Source organism: Tamandua tetradactyla, chromosome 5 (assembly GCF_023851605.1).
Source record: "Tamandua tetradactyla isolate mTamTet1 chromosome 5, mTamTet1.pri, whole genome shotgun sequence".
In the NCBI taxonomy this organism is placed as follows: Eukaryota; Metazoa; Chordata; class Mammalia; order Pilosa; family Myrmecophagidae; genus Tamandua; species Tamandua tetradactyla.
This window is the reverse complement of record NC_135331.1, coordinates 52,571,717-52,591,946: the sequence shown is the minus strand read 5'-3', so window position 1 is coordinate 52,591,946 and position 20,230 is coordinate 52,571,717. Positions and strand designations below refer to the sequence as shown.

Here is a 20,230-nt window from a genome sequence, read left to right as displayed (position 1 = left end):
GTATGTCTGTGACTATGAAGTTTTTCTAATATAAACCAGATATCATTCAGTAGGATAACAGGAAACATGATTACCATTCTGAGGGCTGTTGATCTCTACCAGGAATAAGTACCTTGAAAGGAGGAAAAAAGCTATTGTTCTCCAAATATAGGAATATAACAAGCTACTCTGTTTAAGGGGCTGGCTGCTCATTTGGCCTTGCTCCTTTCTTTACAGTTAGTGGTTATGAATTGTTTAGCAATTTCTAGAAACCCAATTATAGTACAATCTTGCATGCTGTACAGTATGTCCTAGGGAATACTTAAGTACATATTTGTCCCTTATCTCAATCCATTTAATTATTACCTTTGCTTTGCAATAGCAAAATTTCTTTAAAATATTATTTTTTAACTTTTATTAAAATTCTTATAGAAATAACTATTATTTTGATTGTGAAATTTTCAGCTTCTAAATGTCTTTTTTTCATTGAAATATATTTTTTAAAATGTAATTTTTGAAGTTCCGTAGGTAATTTAATGAACAATTCTTTTTAAAAAAAATACAGATTCCAAAAAAAATTACTAGCAGTTATCTTGGAAAGTGATCTTGAAGGCAATCTTTACTATCTACTTTCTATTTTCCAAATATTCCATAATGTACACAGAGAAAAGAATAGACTTAATTTTTGTTAAACAGCAGATAGACCAGCAAGTAACTGACATATAAATTCATTTTTGAAATAATGAAGAAAATGAGTACATTTGAAATACAATATGAAAGCCCATTTACTAATGCATCCCAAAATATCACTAGATTACATTTATTGTGTTAAACACTGGTTTAGACATGTTTTTCCTTTAAAAAATTTTAAGAGGAGGTATATGAGCTTCTGAAAATAAGACAAAGAACTATAAGATGTTCAAAGAATGATTACAATTTGACATTTCCTTTTTTTCCATTTCTGGATTTGAAGCAATAGCAATTTTGGTTGAATAAAAACAAAAAAGAATATGCAACTGTTCCAGGTCAATATTTTTATCTTCTGATAAAATTACTTACAGGGAAAAAGACCATATACTCACTGCCCACTATATGCCTGATACCATACCAAGCACCATTAAGGATTTGAAAATAAAGGAATGGCATCGGTCCTCAAATGGCTCATGGTTAGCTACTGGGGGTGGGGGGGAAATAATTACATTACAGTGTGATAAAGAACTTGAAGGAAGAAGGTATATGAGAGGAGGGAGAAGCAAGTTGCCAGCTGCTCCTTTGTGTGTTCAGGAAAATATGAAGAACTTTCCAATTAAAGAAGTCTCTGCTCATATCATAACGCTTTTGAAAGCAAGAAAGGAGGGGAGTGGAGGAGAAGGGAGGAAAGAAAATGGGGAGGGAAGGGAAACTGGTTAGGAGTAATGAGGGAAGGAAAGATAATTTGTTAGGAAAATGTTTTATTTTCTTCTCAAAATATTTAATAATCAAGGGGAAAATTTCATTATTATGATTACTTTCAAACCACAGATCATTAGCTTCCCTGACACGGCAGTGACATTTGAAAGTGCCCAAAGAATCATTCTGACAATATATTGCACACTCCTCATTTCACCACTCAAAAAGAATAAAGAAAAGAAATACAGCATTTATTCAACATTCAATTTATTGCCCGCCATATTCTGAAGAAATAAGGTTATCAAATACTCTTCAACTGCAAATTATTATATCACATAAAAATATAATAGTCAAAATATTCTTGCAGGTAAGAAAACAATTTTACTTCTGGCCAGTTTCTTTGCTACCAGTGCCTTACTAAATATTTTCTAATACAGATCCTTGGAACCCTCCACTGAAAGTCTGGCAACGCCATTAGGAAATGTAATGTGACTTTTCAAGATCATAAAAAAATGGTACTATGTTCTCAAATTAACTTTAAGTGGATACTTAAAAGATTCACAAAAAATGATGTTTGGCGAGGAACATCATTACACGAGTTCCTTACAGAGCCCAATGATAAACAGAACCCACAGCTGGGATGAAAACTTGCCTGGGTTCTGCTGTGTGCTGTCTTATATTTGCCTACTATAGAAATTGCAAACTGGTCCCTGAATGTGTTTTGACTTGCAGGATACTTTTATTTTTTGCTTGTTCTTTCTGTTTGTTTTTTGTGTTTTAATGAGGCACCAAAATTTAAAATTGGAGAGATTTTTACATAAAGATCCAGATTCCCTGCTTCTCTTTCAAAATCAGGTCATTCAGAAACAGTGGGCCCACATTCCCAAAAAACAATCTTCTGGAGCAGCTGCTTCCTTTAATAAGAAGGCCTGTTTCAGTTTCCTAGGTTTCCACCTAGACTGTTTCACTCTCTTATTCTGGATACCTACTTTGCTCCATAGGTATTTGAGTTTGCTACCTCCATCTAATTCTAGAATTCATTAGCTGGATTCCAGAGGCTTTTATAATCTATTTAAAGACCACCGAAATGAGATTTTGGCTACCCCAAATATTTTTTCTCTGAACATTAATAAGGGTGGCTGCCTGCCATTCATGTGAGGAATTTTTTAGAATAGGAACTCCATTTTTATTTTGTATAATTAATGCATATTAATACAGTATTATATTGTAATATATAATATATATAACAATTACATACATTAATATTTTGCCAATGAAAAATTTATCTGTGTGTGTGTGTGTGTGTATGTGTGTGTGTGCGTGTGTGTGCGTGTATGTGATCTCTCCACAGGAAAGAATGAGAGAATGATTAAATGAGAGGGAGGAAGCAAAATGAAGAAATTCAGATTTAACAAATGATTATGACTACTGTTTCATTCTATAGATATTTTTAGTTTCTAGTATATTAGAATAACTAGAAGGACATAATGTAAATTGTTGCTCTGTAATCCAGCAGCCCTGATCTTGATCTTTGGTGATGATTTTATAAAAGCAAAAAAGCAAATTGGTTGCCTGTGTGTGCATGGATATACTTCTGGATGTTTCATTCTGTTCTATTGATCTATATATCTATCTCTGACAATAATACACTATCTTAGTTAACTTACCTCTATTCTAAATCTTTTAATTGAGTAGAATGCAATACTAGGGGTCAGTGGGGTGGGGGAGGGTAAAATAAGGGTATGGGATGTTTGGGGTTTTCTTTTTTCCTTTTATTTCTTATTCTGGAGTAATACAAATGTTCTAAGATTGATTGTGGTGATGAATGCACAACCATGTGATTATACTGTGAACCAATGATTGTATACTTTAGATAGACTGTGTGGTGTATGAACATATATCAATAAAATTACATTTGGAAAAATAAATAAATAAAGACAAGGTATACAAACGTTGAACTAACCCCATAAAAGGGGGGAGGGGGGTCTGAATTCATATTTACCAAGAAGTGTCTTTATATACCAAGATAATAAAACCTGAAATTAAGGACAAACCAAGACTGCTCCAAAACTGCAATGGTTCCTTAATTAAGGAGTTAGTTGAAATCAACTCCACTGACAGCAACTTCTCTCTCACACAGCTGGCAAGAATTTTTTGCCCTCTTCTCCCACCCCATTAAAAAACAAGAACAATAAACTATATCAGTAACAAATGATATTGGTGCTGACCAGCTATGCAAAAGACCCTATGCAACATGCTTTACAGATTTTTTTAACAGAATAACATGCATTATCAAAGTAACAATAACTTAATCCTATTTCTGATCTATTAATTGGGTTTATCAAGTATTCCCACTTCATGAAAAACTGCTGTTCTAATTAACAAGAACATAATCTATTTAAAAGATTGAAACAAACTTCAAAAATGCTTAAATCAAAAAAAAAATTCTTAACTATATAGTTGAAATATTACTTTGAAGGTCCAACAGCCCTGACTGTGAGAATATTAAAATGCCAGCACAGTCTGAGTTAGTCAGATCTTTATTTAAAAATCTGATCTGCCAACTTAGCGTTTTCCACCAACTTTGGGAGCAGAAACCTTCACGGACTTCACAATCTGTTTAGGTGCTGCCTTTGTGGGAGCCTTAGAAGCAGCCATTGCTGTCTTTTTAGATACTTGCTCAGCCTTTTTTGCTTCTCTACAGCCCTGACAACTTGTTCTCACTGAGCAAGAGATGCACTAGTGATAGCCCTCTGAATTTAACTGCACAGCGAGTTTTCTCTTTTGAATTTCTTCCTATTGGCCCTTTCTCTGCTTTCTGCTATAGAGGACAGTCCAATTTATTTTCCAATGGTTCCTCTTGGAAAGGAATGCTGACTCGCGTTTTGCATTAAGAAATTGGAAAACCTTCCCATCAGTCCTGACATAGCACCTACTATGTCCAGGATAGATCTTGTACCCACTGAAAGTGCAGAGCTCCACCTTCATGGTCGCCAACACTGGGGGAATGGGAAGATGGCAAAGAGAGTACAGATTCTTTTTAATTTAAACCCTTTGGGGAATCCTGGCCCTAACTTCTCAATTTCCTTTTGGTTCCAATCAAGTGATTTTGTCTAATTTTTAGCAGTTTCTTCACCATGTCAAATGTATTATTAACTTTTTTTCTTACCCCTACTGCAGTGTTGTCAAAGTCAGTTAATTCTACAGTTAAGTTCCCACCCCATTAAAAAAGGTTTCATGGTAAACTAGGATTGGAAATAAGTTCCTTTAACTGTAAGCCTTCACAGAGCTTTTACTATGCTAATGTGTAAAGTAAATCATGATGAGAAAATAGATACAGATATAGATATCACCAAATAGCTATATTTGGTGATAAAATATTTTCTCAAGGACATTTTTGAGGAATCCCTGAGAAGACACTATTTTTAGTATTAATTTTATAAACCTTCTTTGGAATCACTTTTATTTAAAGTGTTGTTCCTTTCAATAGGGCATAACAAAGTATTAGCAAAAAGGGGAAATGTAAGTGGAAAGCAGACATTCACAATAAAAATGGAAATTACTATTTTCTTAGTGAGTCCTGAAGAGGCTTTATCTGATCATACAAACAAACTGTCTTCTTCAGAGTTCACTCCTATCAGGACAGAGTCTGTTCCATCAGAGACTTACTGCCCCTGCAAACTTCTGCTCCAGGGAATTGTTCCAGGCTCTGTCCTACAAACTTCCTTGATCACCAAACTGGTCTCCAGCTCCTGATCCTTCATTTCTGACTCTAAGTTCACCCTTTCCCACTGACTTAGACTTGTAAGATTCCCCTTCGGCAGGCCAACGTGCCACATCCTCTTCCCAACCTTCCCATTCTCCTCCCTGCTGCCCAAGTGGAGCTGGGCAGTTTCACTATCTCAAAACCAACCTTCTCTCCGTATAGTTTCTTTGACTATGGGAGAGGATTGATAGTCCCACATCTAACATGCTACTCCTATCATCTCAGTGAAGTTGAATGTTAACATTTTTCTTGTAAAGGATCAGTAAGGCCAATCCAAAACACACATTAAGGGAGCTAATGAATAGTGTTTTCTCATACTCTCAACTTGTCATGTGGCCAAATTCAGAGTCCAACCTATCTAATCTTCAGGTACCTGCCAAGTAGCCCACACTGTGGAATTCAAGAGCACTGGATTTAAATCCACAGCAAGGGAAGGTCTCCCCAGTGCCATTCCTCCACTCTGTCTTGAAGACAGAGACTACTTTCTTTTAAATGTATTCACGTTCCAAAATATAGAACCTGAAATCTCCCTTGACAGAAAAAAGCTTAATTAGAATTCCAAAGCCCTTCAAGAACAGAGATTCTCCTATACACACTAGCCTTATAAGGCTCCAGTATTCTACAAAAAGCTCTATTAAGAAACAGAAAGCAGCTAAGGAAGATCTCTTGACGTTTTTGGATGGCTCCTTAATTGCAAACAGAGGGTATCATTAGTAGGCCTGAGGCATTTCAAACAAGCTGGCCATCAAAACTGGCTAAATCTCAACCATAGTTCTCCCCACTGAAGGTCTCATCTGAGTCACGCATTTATTCATTCCTCAAAGAATTTCAGTTAGTGCAAAATACTGGCTACTAAGTAAACTAGGACAAAGGGTAAATACTTTTACAGCAGGCATGAACAGGATCTTATGTGAGTGCAAACGAGAACTCAGTCAAGGAAGCTAAAGGGTAAAGGATGAGTTAGGGTCAGTGAAACAGAGGAGAACACAACACGCAAGGAATTCCAGAAGGACATTAGCCAAGACACAGAAGCTTAAGAGAAAGATGGCACATTCTGGTAAATACCTAGTGGTTCACAAGGAGTAATAAGAATTGAACGCAAACTGGAAATCATGTATATCATGTTAAGGAATTAGAATTTTTTCCTCAGTGCCATGGGGCCTCTGGAAGAGTTAAAGCAGGAATCAGATTTGCATTTTAGAGAAAGTGTTCTACCAGAAATTACCTGAGAAACTTCTACATGGACTTAGGTCCACGAATATTTGTAACAAAATCCCCCTCACTCCCACCCATCAGTCTGTCCTCCCATTGAGTTCTCTCCTTCAGAATCTTGTCACATCTATAAAGCTTAACTTATAAATGTTTTGATTGATAACATCAGTTATCTACCCTATGGCAGCGGCTATTCTACTTCACAGCTATCGCTATTTGATTTCTCCACTTGCCCTCATACCTTTCTCCTTCCCCCTCCCCTCACCATTGGTTGTTAGGACCAATCCTGACTTGGGGCTGGAGCTCAGTAGTCCCTTTATACCTCGGCACCAATTCATTCTCAATGTTGATTTTTCTTTTGTCCTGTTTTAATAAGAAGGCTTATATTTTGGTTTCTTACAACCTTCTCTTCTATCAGTAATGCCACTGGTTGCATTTCCGAAGCTCCAGGCACTGTGCCTAATAATTTTACAAAAGGTATCACATTTAAATACCACATGTTATATGGTAGACTCATTATTAGCCCATTGGACAGATGAAGGAATGGAGAGACATAGAGATAAGCAAGCTGAAAGAGGCCACACTACCAGTGACTAAGCAGGTACATGAATCCAGCCAGCCTGACTGTACAGCAGCTGCTCTTATTCTACTACTAATGTGTAGCTGATTGTACTTTGCTCTGATTTTGTATCATTGATTACTTCTTTTTATATCATTTTAAAAGACACATTTTTATTTGCATATTGTACTTTTAATTCTGCCCTGATTAAACTGATGTTTAATAGGGATTGAGGGGGAAGAGGAGGAAATGGAAGGATTTAGTAGCAACCAGTGGCATTACCAAGAAATGGAAGTGGGCAGCAATTAAAAACCACAAATGTTATGGGGCATGAAGAAAAGCTAAGTAGAAAATTAACTTTATACATATTCTCAAATATATGTTTTTTAAATTCCTTCTTGCAAAACCCAGGAGTACACAGAGGGAGAGAGTTTAGTGGTAATTCTCATGAATTCTTTGTGGATATACAATGTTTTCAGAATCAAGCCCAGTCACTCTCTGTTTTTCAGCATGGTAAGGATTTGGCAGGCTTCTCCATTCTACGTGAGAGAAACCCAAATGCCTGCCTGAGCATTTAATTTTCTAGCTTCCACAGCAAATCGTTTTCATCTCCTTCTAAATGCCCCCAAGCTGACTTCGTATAGGGCAAAAGAGAAAAAGGAATTGGAGAAAAGAGAGGAGGCCGATGGGTGGTAGCTGTTTGCTGTGACATTTTTTTCACAGTGACATGTAAAACACTCTTATAATTACATAAGACAGAGTGGGTATTGTTTTTTTAAGTATAGTTTTGCTATTAACCTTAGTCATCTCTCTAGTATTCCCTCCCAAACAGCCAGACGAGGTCAATATTATAGTATTAATGAGGTACGAAATTTCTGGCTTCTAAGTGGCAATTTTGTGTTTCAGATAGACAACTTTTTCTTTTAAAAGAGGATAGGATCTCCAGCCAACACAACAAGCAAACTCACTGCCCTCCCCCTGTGTATGTGGGACATGACTCCCAGGGGTGTGGACCTTCCTGGCAACGTGAGACAGAGATCTTGGAACGAGCGGAGACTCAGCATCAAGGGATTGAGAAAAACCCTAGAATGAGCTGAGATTTAGCATCAAGGGATTGGGAAAACCTTCTCAACCAAAAGGGGGAAGAGGGAAATGAGACAAGGTGTCAATGGCTGAGAGATTCCAAACAGAGTCGAGAGGTTATCCTGGAGGTTATTCTTATGCATCAAGTAGATATCATCTTGTTATTCAAGATGTAATGGAGAGGCTGGAGGGAACTGCCTGAAAATGTAGAGCTGTGTTCCAGTAGCCATGTTTCTTGAGGATGATTGAATAATGATACAGCTGTAACAATGTGACTGTGTGATTCTGAAAACCTTGTGTCTGATGCTCCTTTTATCTACCTTGTCAACAGACGAGTAGAACATATAGAATAAAAATAAATAATAGGGGGAACAAATGTTAAAATAAATTTAGTTTGAAATGCTAGTGATCAATGAAAGCAAGGAGTAAGGGGTATGATAGGTATAATCTTTTTTTTTTCTTTCCTGTGTTCGTTTTATTTCTTTTTCTATTGTCTTTTTGTTTCTTTTTCTGAATTAATGCAAATGTTCTAAGAAATGATGAATATGCAACTAGGTGATGATATTGTGAATTACTGATTATGTATGTTGTTTTATTTTGTTTCTTATTTTTTTAATTAATAAATAATTTTTAAAAAAAAATGTAACGGAGAGGCTGGAGGGAACTGCCTGAAAATGTAGAGCTATGTTCCAGTAGCCATGTTTCTTGAAGATGATTGTATGATGATACAGCTTTCACAGTGTGACTGTGTGATTGTGAAAAACTTGTGTCTGATGCTCCTTTTATTTACCTTATCAACAGATGAGTAATAAAAATAAATAATAGGGGGAACAAATGTTAAAATAAACTTAGATTGAAATGCTAGTGATCAATGAAAGGGAGGGGTAAGGGGTATGGTGTATGAATTTTTTTCTGTTTTCTTTATTTCTTTTTCTGAATTGATGCAAATGTTCTAAGAAATGATCATGATGATGAATATGCAACTATGTGATATTGTGAATTACTGATTATATATGTAGAACGGATCCCATATGTTAAGAATGTTTGTGTTTTTTCTTGTCATATTCTTTTTAAAAATTCTTAAATTAATAAAAAAAATTTTAAATAAAGAGGATAGGAAATAGATAAAAATTGTAACCTATTCTCCTTGATATAAACACGTGCATGAATAAAGTATTTAGCAAGAAGAAAACTAAGATCGTATTAAGAGACCTATGATTTAGCATTTACAAGACATAACCTTTCCTTTTTAGAACATAAGAGCTAAAAACAAGTTATACTAAAGTTAATTTTTCAAAGGCATAAACCTATATATTTTGTTTTTCAGCTCATATTCTAATTAATTTTGCATCTGGAATGTGATGCTAGTGAGAAAGACTTAAGAATACTGGACAAGGTCTGAGACAGAAGAACAATGGTGACAAATAGGTTCAAGAAAAAAATGTTTATAGCACAACAAAAAACTTAACGAAAACAAAGATGCATGAAAATCAAAAGGTTAGAGGAGAAAAAAACTTAAGCAAAAGAAAAGCAACAGTAGAACATGGGACACTAACTAGCCAGCTTTTTCCTCAGACTGGCAGTCACTCAAATCTTCTGGTCTATTCTAACTAGGCATTTTTAAATCCTTTTATTTTTTGTTTCTCCCACTATAGCTCTTCAAAATCTTCTAGCTTAATACCAGAAGAAAACTATTAACTTAATTTCCTAAAATTATTTATTTTGCAAAAACAAAGTCATTAAGAAAAAGATAAGAAAAGCTTAAATCACAAACCTATGTATTTGGCTATAGTTCTTTTACTTGGTAATGTCCTACTTCCAGCACAAGCAAGATTCTAAAATACATTCGTGTCTAAGACTGATCATGAACAATACCATGTTTCCCTAATGAACATTTGATTTTTTAACAGAAATGCTGAACAATTGCGAGTTTTATTTTTTTGTCCATTTCTTAACACGATCTTCTCTCCACTCCCATCCTCCTACCTTCTTTGACCACCTCTTAAGTACAATCACATTCAATTGGATAGTTTCATTAAACAGTGAAAAGCTGCATGAACTGGCATGACATAATAGACAGAACTGTATATTCAAAAGGGAGAGAATTTTTCCATACACCGATATATATAATTTGCTCATTGTATCATGATTTTATCTGCATGTTAATGATAGAAAATAGACTGACCAACACTCTTAAGGTTGTCAAAATAATAACAGAATGGTATAAAATATATAGATGAATATTCAAATATCTTTCTCAAATTACCATCCGGTAAAAATTAGGAAAGTATGAGAATCTTTATGAATAAATGAATGAATGAATGAGTTCAACTAAATGCTTATATATGGATTATGCTTCAAATAGTGGGAGATGAAGGGGATATCCTTATCCCAGTGCCCTAACACTATAATCATGTCTCATTTTAAAATTTAAATAAAGATAAAAATGGTTCTAAAATAAATCACTTTCATGACTTTAAATATCTAATATACATAAAGACATATATGTATATATATGTATATAAAACTGACTTAATTAACAAACTTTTTTCACACAAAAATTTCTGCTCTCTTCTTGTCTGAATTACCAATATTCTGAATTCCTGGAGCTACACCATTGAAGCCTTATGGTTTAAAATAAACTACACATTTATCTCATTCAGTAATCAATCACTTTCTCTGGAGCCAAAATGGTGTTTCATACTCTCCTTTCAGAGTTAAAAATATGTCAGTAATGGTGTCAATAATAATAATAATTGATGACATTTGGTAAGTCCTTACAATGTGCCAGGTACTATGCTAAGCATTTCACAGACATAATCTAATTTGATTCTTATAACACCACTATAAGGCATGCAATATTTTATTTCTATTCTCCAGATGAAGAAACTTCTACGATTCAGGGACCATAAGTGCCTTGCCTAAAATTGCACCCTAGCAAGTAGAGTGCTGCTGAGATTCAAAACTCAGCTTTTGCTCTTGGTCACTACACTGTACCCCCTGAGTAACAGCACTGAGCCTCTTATCAGCATCTTCACAGAGAACAGATGCCATTCTGAGTACTGTAGTTTGATTGCTCTCCCTGACCTTCATCAATACACCAATACAGCAGAATGCATAAATATATAAAACCCTTTTCTGCAAAGAATTCAGGATCCAAAATTACCATTCTAATGGCCAAACAAAACATCTAAAAATTAGCCCAGAATATTTGTAAACATGTTTCCCAATATGAAGTTTTGTTCCTCAAAAGAAGAACAATCCATTCTTTTACTGTGGCTACATTATAGAGAAAAATGTTCTCTATGAATGGAAAAATTATGTGAATTTTTCCACCTTTAGGTCATTCATGTACAGTATGAGTCTTCTGGACAAAAAGATTCCTGAAAAAAACAAAAGCTTTCAAAAACTTTTTTTAACTCATCTACATACTAGTAATACAACAAAAATATATAATTAATACAAAGTTTTTTTCCTCTTCCTCTGAGTCTTGATTATCTAAAAGCTAATCCCATATTTAAACATACATTTCCCTTCTTACCTGCCACCTTGCCACACCTCATCTCCAACTTGGGCAAAGAAAATCTTATAAATAATTTTCCCTTTTTCTCTCTCTCTTTCTCTGCTTCCCTTTCCCAGCCCAAGCATAGGCATATCATAAGATGCCTGAAGGCTGACAGCAGGACAGAAGCATCCCTCCTCTTCTGAGGGCAGATGATGACAAAATCCGGGAGTATCGCATACAGATGATTCAATATAAAAATTCATGTCGATTAATAGAAAAATGGAATATAAACTCTATGAAATTATTATGATTCAATATTTTAAACTATATTTTGAATGACACACTTTCCAATATGTCATTGACATTCATCTAAAACCACACAGAAGGAAAGCAAGAAATGTCTTTCACAGCTCTCTAAGCATTTATCTTGGTACCAAATACTAGTGGATTCAACATGAGGGAGGTTGCCTGCTGAGAACAGACACCAAAATGCCAGGATGCATATTAAAAGCCAGTGTAAATGATGTAAGTCATGGCTGAGAGCCATCTATAGGCCTATATACATTCACTGATAATAGAAAACAGAGGTGGCAGAAAGAGATAAACTGTTTCCATTTCTCTTTTCTTGACATGGAAATGGTTTACAATGCAGTATAGAACGTAAGCTTGAGTACTTCCAGGAGGTGTGTAAACATCCCTATGTTATATAGGATATCCCTATATCCCTCTATATAACATTTATAAAATCAAAATGAAATGTAGCATGAAAATCTCATCTTTATGATTCATTTCAGATGTTCCAGTCACCAAGCAAATTAGCAAACACTTAAACCATGCACCTACCACTGTGCTAGGTCCTATGGGTACCAGGAGAAAATAAAGACACAGTATCTATGTTAAAGACCTATTTAATAGGCAAGACTTAAGGATGAACACCAAAAAAAAAAAAAAAAGACAAAGTAAAACAGTATACTCAACTGCTAAACTGTTTAAAAACAAAGTGCTATATGATATCAAAGAGAGATCATGAGGACTGAAGCTCAAAATAATTTAACCACAGAGAGAGGAAGAAATGGGTAGTTTATTTTACTAGGAACAAGTATGTGCAAACACACTGAAATGAGAATGGTGACAGCGAGTTTCATACTAACTCAAATCTATGTCAAAATTATAGACTTTTTAATATATAGTTACATTGTTATAACTTCTTATAATTAGTCATAAGTCCTGGGATAGTCTCAATTTAAACTTATTGTCCAAAATAATTATTGATAACACCTCCTTTCATTGTAAAAAAAGATTCCAATTTGGACAATAAATTTTATGTTCATCTTGCTTATAGTGAGTTATCGCAGCAGAAAATTATACTATTTGGCATCCTTTCATCTAATAATCGTTGCTTTGTTTTAAATATCATGAAGGAGGATATTTGCCAAGATATAACCTTGACTCTATCCTTCATAAAGATATTTGGTTTTCCAAATTATCAGGCGGGCACCACAAATGTTTATGAATCTCTTTAAATTGTGAGAGTACAGAAGCTGTCCCCTTAGAAGATATCATTTTTAGATTCCAAATTAAACCTGTAACTCAGAACCCTCCTGGATGAAATATCCTCTTCCATCCTCAATCAACATAATCATCAACATTTGTTGGGCATCTAACCATACCCAAGACAGTGTTCAGGATAGATAGGAATGGGTATGTTTAGGGAGGTACAAAAGTATAATATAAGGTCTCTCTTCTCCAGCAGTTTATAATTTAGTGGTTTCTGTTCAATCACCCAACTATTCATCCACCCATCCTCCAATTATCATAAAATAGCACAAAACTAGGTAATAACTAGTTGATGTAGGCAGTGCATGTATCAAGGATTGCATCTGGTTTCTCTAATATGTTCTGGCCATAGAGTGATTACTTATTCTCACATAACAAAAAGTCAGGAGAGAGAGAGTTTAGGCTGGTAGAGGGGCTCAAAAGTGTCATTAATGCCCTAAGCTTTTTCTGTCTTTCTTAGAATGTCATGTTCATCATCATAGTCACCTCACCACTGCAAGAAGGCTGTACTGCCTTCATTTCTCCTCTGCTTTTAAGCAGGAGGAAGAAGAAGGAATCAACAAAGGGAAGGGTGGTGCAAAATTTTCCAGAAACACCCAACAGATTTCCACTTAGATTTCATTTGACAGAACGTTCACAGATAGTCACCCTTAATTGCAGGGAGGCTGAGAAAGCAAGTGTCTGGCCTTTTTAGCATCCATATTGAAAGGATAGCTTTAATGACCACAAGAATCAGACAGTGATTTCCTCAAATGTGGGAAGCCACCATATGCTTTTCATATCTGCTCATAAATTAACCAATAAATACATATTTTTGGAGCACCACCATGTGACACTGTGTTAGGTGCGGGGGATAGATAAAGCAAAGTATATAACACTTTTTCATGTTTTGCCAGGAATGCAGACATTAGACAAATAATTGGAAGTGTAAAATGAGAGGGAACAAAGAGTATGATGGTAATCTCAACAAGGAAGAGGGAGAGCCTTTCTGACGATCAGACACCTCACCTAAGACCTAGAAAAGGAACTAGAGAAAAGGTAGTTGAAGGGCAAAGAGTCCCTGACAGATGTCAGAGTACGGTAACTTTTAGAAATTAAAAAAGTGTAAGGTGAGTTGAGGCCATATGATTACGGGCCAGATCATAGAGAGTCTCACACCATAGGGAGAACTTTTTACTTTATTGTAAGGGCAATGGAAACCTGTGACAGGTAAAGCAGTGGAGTGCAATCAACGGGTATGAGTTTTGATACAATCATCCAGGTTGCAGAGTTAAGAAGGGGTTAGCAACAACAGGTCATGTAAGGGAAACTATTATAAATATCCAAACAAAGACTAGGATGGAGGTGATAGGGATTGAGTGATGCATGGAATAATTCAGGAATTCAAGAGATGTTCAGGAGGAAGGTGATAAAATAGGTTAAAAATAAGGATAATACCCAGGATGGATGAAAATCAAAATTATATTTTGTTGCATAAGTAATTCATATACTTCATTAAATTGACATATACATACACACACACACACACACACACACACACACACACACACACACACATCTCATAGCAATATTATTTAATTCTCAGAATAACTCATGTGACATATGTAGTATCATTACTCCCATTTTATAGACTGGGAAACTGAGGCAAAGGGTATTTAAGTAATTTCCAAAGTCTACACTGCTTATAACTGGTAAAGCCAGGACTCAAAACCCAAAAGTCTGATTAGAGAACCCATATGTTCTAGTTTGCTAGCTGCTGGAATGCAATATACCAGAAACGGAATGGCTTTTAACAAGGGGAATTTAATAAGTTGCAAGTTTACAGTTCTAAGGCCGAGAATTAAAACAAGTCTATAGAAATAAAGTCCAATCAAAGGCATCCAGGGAAAGATACCTTGGTTCAAGAAGGCCGATGAAGTTCAGGGTTTCTCTCTCATCTGGAAAGGCACATGGCGAACACAGTCAGGGCTTCTCTCTCAACTGGAAGGGCACATGGCAAATATGGCATCATCTGCTAGCTTACTCTCCTGGCTTCTGGTTTCATGAAGCTCCCCGGGAGGCATTTTCCTTCTTCATCTCCAATGGACTCTCCACTTCGTGGTGCTGCAGCATTCTCTGCTCTCTCTGAGTCTCTCATTCTCCGAAATGTTTCCTCTTTTTATAGGACTTCAGAAACTAATCAAGACCCTCTCAGATGGGTGGAGACATGTCATCCCTTAATCCAGTTTAACAACCGTTCTTAACTAAATCTCATCAACCAGGGAGATGATCCCATCACAGTCCCAAATACACAGCATTGAATAGAGACTATTCTACCTTTAAGAAATGGGATCCATATTAAAACATGGCTTTTCTTAGGGGGCATACTTCCTTTCAAACCAGCACATTCCACCCTCTGGCCCCTAAAAAGGACATGTTTTTCCCAAATACAAAATACATTAATTTCATAACAATATCAGAAATCCTTAAGCCTATCAGTAGCAATACAATGAAGTAAAAAATTAGAGACAGTATAAAATCTCATCAAGTCAGTTACAGGCATGGTCTGTCCTAAGGCAAAATTCTCTCCATTTGCTCTGGACCTTTGAAAACTCACAACAAGTTATTTACTGCCAACATACAAAGGAGGAACATTCATAGGATATATATATACATTTCCATAGGGAGGAAGGAACACAGGGGTCACCTGACCCATACAGTTTCGAAAACCTGCAGGGCAAAGTCCATTAGATTTCAAAGTCTGAGACTCATTTATCCTCAGGGCTTTAGAAAGTGGCAGTCCCACCCTTTCCAAATGCCTACGCCTGCCTCTCTCTGAATGCAACCTTGGGGGATATTGGGGAGACCACCTTTTTCTCGGCTCCACCCTCTCCAAGCATTGGGGCCGCACCCGGGCTCTCTGCCATCTCCGGGGCACACACTTAACCCCTCCATGTGGTGGCAGCCAGGCTCCCCCCAAACCCCAAGGAATGTGCTTCACCTTCTCCAAGGCCTGAGGCGGCATGACTCTTCCACTGCAATGAGGTGGGAGGCCCATTCTCTGCCTTTGGGGCAAACTCACCCTCTCCATGGGCTTGGGTGGGTCCGCTCTCCTTGCCCGAGGCTTCTTGACTTCAGACCTCAGTCTCCACGGTTTTGCCTCTGAAGTCATTTTTCCTCCAATGTGTCCCTTCTCTGAACCCCTCAGTCCAGACTGGCAGCGGCTCTGTTTATACAGGTCCCACAGCACTCTCGTTGGCTTTCTATGCAGTAGCCTTGGATCATGCCCATCAGACATAAGGAGTTTCCACAAATCTTTCCTGGATAACTCCATGTCCGATCCTGACTTTCTCTGAAATGGCTGACTGGTTCCACATCTGGTCAAATCCTCATGTGGAGCACTATTCTCTGGGGTCTCCATTTCTGGAGGCCCAGCATTTTCCAGAACTTCAATTTCTGGTTTCTTTGTACTCAAGAGTTCAGTTCTCAGCTTATCTCTTTCCTGTCGCATTTCACTATAAGCTGTGAGGAGAAACCAGGCTGCACTTTTGACACTTAATTTGGAAATCTCTTCTGCTAAATATCCAAGTTCATGGCTTTTAAAATCTACCTTCCAGCCAAAGCCACTAGTCAATTTTGCCAGATTATCTGCCATTTTAAAACAAGGATCGCCTTCCTTCCAGTTTTCAATAACACGTGCCTCATTTCTTTCTAAGGCCTCATCAGAGGTATCTTTAGAGTCCACATTTCTACCAACAGTCTCTCCAAAGCATTCTAGGCCTTCTCTATCAAGCTTTTCACAACTCTTCCAGAATCTTCCCCATATCCATTTAAAAAGCCGTTCCAACATGTTTGGTATTTGCAAACTGCAGCAGCAGCACCCCACTCTCTGGTACCAAAATCTGTTCTAGTTTGCTAGCTGCTGGAATGCAATATACCAGAAACGGAATGGCTTTTAACAAGGGGAATTTAATAAGTTGCAAGTTTACAGTTCTAAGGCCGAGAATTAAAACAAGTCTATAGAAATAAAGTCCAATCAAAGGCATCCAGGGAAAGATACCTTGGTTCAAGAAGGCCGATGAAGTTCAGGGTTTCTCTCTCATCTGGAAAGGCACATGGCGAACACAGTCAGGGCTTCTCTCTCAACTGGAAGGGCACATGGCAAATATGGCATCATCTGCTAGCTTACTCTCCTGGCTTCTGGTTTCATGAAGCTCCCCGGGAGGCATTTTCCTTCTTCATCTCCAATGGACTCTCCACTTCGTGGTGCTGCAGCATTCTCTGCTCTCTCTGAGTCTCTCATTCTCCGAAATGTTTCCTCTTTTTATAGGACTTCAGAAACTAATCAAGACCCTCTCAGATGGGTGGAGACATGTCATCCCTTAATCCAGTTTAACAACCGTTCTTAACTAAATCTCATCAACCAGGGAGATGATCCCATCACAGTCCCAAATACACAGCATTGAATAGAGACTATTCTACCTTTAAGAAATGGGATCCATATTAAAACATGGCTTTTCTTAGGGGGCATACTTCCTTTCAAACCAGCACACCATATTCTCAATACTACCTTCATGCTGCATCATTGGTGATGGTGGAAACATTCCTTGAAGTTAAGAATTCAATAGCAGCAGGTGTAAAACGAAGATGGCCAGTTCACTTTTGGGTGTGCTGACTATGAAGGCCTGTGATGTGAAGATGTTGAATGGACTAGTGCAGAGCTCAGAAGAGAAGTTAGGAGTATAAGTGGAGATTCAGAAGCTTATAATGCAAAGAAGGTAACTGAAGCCTTGGGACTGGATGAAATCAGCTGGAAACTGGTGGGAGAATGTAGTATGAAGCGTAGAGAGCTAGGAAAGGGCCTTGAAAGGCTCAATATTAACAGACTAGCAAGAAGTAGAGACCAAAACAGGGTACTGAGAAGCACTAGGTATCCAGAAAGGCCATTGGAAAACCAGAAAATTATAACATCATGGAAAGTAAAAGAAGAAAGTGTTTTGGCAGAGGGGTAAAAATACTGTATCAAAAACGTTAAAATAAATTTAGAGTGAAATGCTGGTGATTGGTGAGGGGGAGGGGTGGGGGTATGGTAGGTATGAATTTTTTTCAGTTTTCTTTTTATTTCTTTTTCTGAATAGATGAAATGTTCCAAGAAATGATTATGATGATGAATATGCAACTATGTGATGATATTGTGAATTACTGATTATATATGTAGAACGGAATGATCAAAAGTTATGAATGTTTGCATTTGTTTGGTGGGTTTTTTTGGGTATTTAAAAAAATTTTTTTAATTAATAAAAAATAAAAAAAAAATTAGGCCTAAGAGTCACCCCCAAGAGAACCTCTTTTGTTGCTCAGATGTGGCCTCTCTCTCTCAGCCAACACAACATGCAAACTCACCGCCCTCTCCGTCTCCATGTGGGACACGACTCCCAGGGGTGTGGACCTTACTGGCAACGTGGGACAGAAATCCTAGAATGAGCTGGGACTCAGCATCAAGGGATTGAGAAAACCTTCTCGACCAAAAGAGGGAAGAGTGAAATGAGACAAAATAAAGTGTCAATGGCTGAGAGATTCCAAACAGAGTCGAGAAGTTATTCTGGAGGTTATTCTTATGCATTAAATAGATATCACCTTTTTAGCTAAGGTGTAATGGAGAGGCTGGAGGGAACTGCCTCAAAATGTAGAGCTGCATTCCAGTAGCCATGTTTCTTGAAGATGATTGTATAATGACATAGCTTTTGCAATGTGACTGTGTGATTGTGGAAACCTTGTGTCTGATGCTCCTTTTATATACCTTTTCAACAGACAAGCAAAACATATGGATTAAAAATAAATAAATTGGCGGGCCGCGGTGGCTCAGCGGGCAAGAGTGCTTGCCTGCCATGCCGGAGGACCTCGGTTCGATTCCCGGCCCCAGCCCATGTAAAAAACAAACAAACAAACAAAATATAATAAAACAAGAAAATGTTTCCCTTTCTTCCTCCCTTCCTTCCTTCCATCCTTCCTTCCTTCTCTCTGTCTTTCCTTCCCTTCCTTCCTCTCTCTTTAAAAAAATAAATAAATAAATAAATAAATAAATAAATAAATAAATAATAGGGGGAACAAATGTTAAAATAAATTTCATAGATTGACATCTAGTGATCAATGAGAGGGAGGGGTAAGGGGTATGGTATGTATGAATTTTTTTCTGTTTTCTTTTTATTTCTTTTTCTGAATTGATGCAAATGTTCTAAGAAATGATCATGATGATGAATATACAACTATGTGATGATATTGTGAATTACTGATTATATATGTAAAATGGAATTATCATATGGTAAGAATGTTTGTTTGTTATGTTTAAAAAAAATTTTTAAATGTCAAATGCTGCTAAGAAGTCAAGAGAGAGAGAAAGAACTAGCATATTTTTAGATTTGGTAATGTGGAAGTAACTGGTAACCTGGGTGAGAACATTTTTTTTGAAAAGATGCTGAGTGACACCAGACTACAGTGAATTGAGGTGTATACAGATGTGAGAAAAATGGATACAGTAAGTATATAATTTATTAGATAAAACTGGCATTAAAGGAAAGAGAGAGCTAAAAGAGTACTTCAAGAAAGCCTCAGACTGAGGCAAAATTTCTTTTTTGTCTGTTTGAAGAGTCCTGAGGAAATGGAGTTTGCAGAGAAAGAGAAGATGAAAATACTATAAACAGAGGAAATAATAGGTAGTGTCAGGTTCTTTATACTCTACAGGTATAAAGAGTGTGGTTAATTGGGGTCTTCTACATTAGGAATTTTCCGGGTCTATATGATGGAAGGAGAATGAGACAAGGGACTTTAAGACAAGGGACTGCCAAGGGAATGGTTTTTATAGTGGATCATCGAATCTAAACTGAATAGGAAAGAAAGTGATAACAGAAAGAGGCAAATAGATGGTCTAGAGACATCAACAGACTTCAGGCCCCAATGAAGCTGGTCAAGCTGGAAGGTAAGGAGGCTGTAAACAAATAATGGGGTATCTGAATGAATGATTTTCAAATGTGGAGCCACCTTGGAGATAACAAGGATTTTCCATTCTCATCAGGTCTTTGGTTTACTTTAAATTAAGGCCAGTAGTACATGAAGACTTCTTTACCCTATTTTCAGGAACAGCTTCCCTAACAGTTCTGCAAATTCAAACAACCCTTTCTCACTACCTCTGGATGGCTCTTCC

General features: G+C 36.9%; 1 protein-coding gene and 1 pseudogene across 13 annotated transcripts in view; both read right to left on the bottom strand.

The window, feature by feature from the left end:
• LEKR1 (leucine, glutamate and lysine rich 1) overlaps nucleotides 1-20,230 on the bottom strand; it is a 281,731-nt gene that overhangs the window by 206,108 nt on the left and 55,393 nt on the right. The gene's annotated exons all lie outside the window — the stretch shown is intronic.
• Nucleotides 3,751-4,752, bottom strand: LOC143684162 (large ribosomal subunit protein eL24 pseudogene; annotated as a pseudogene).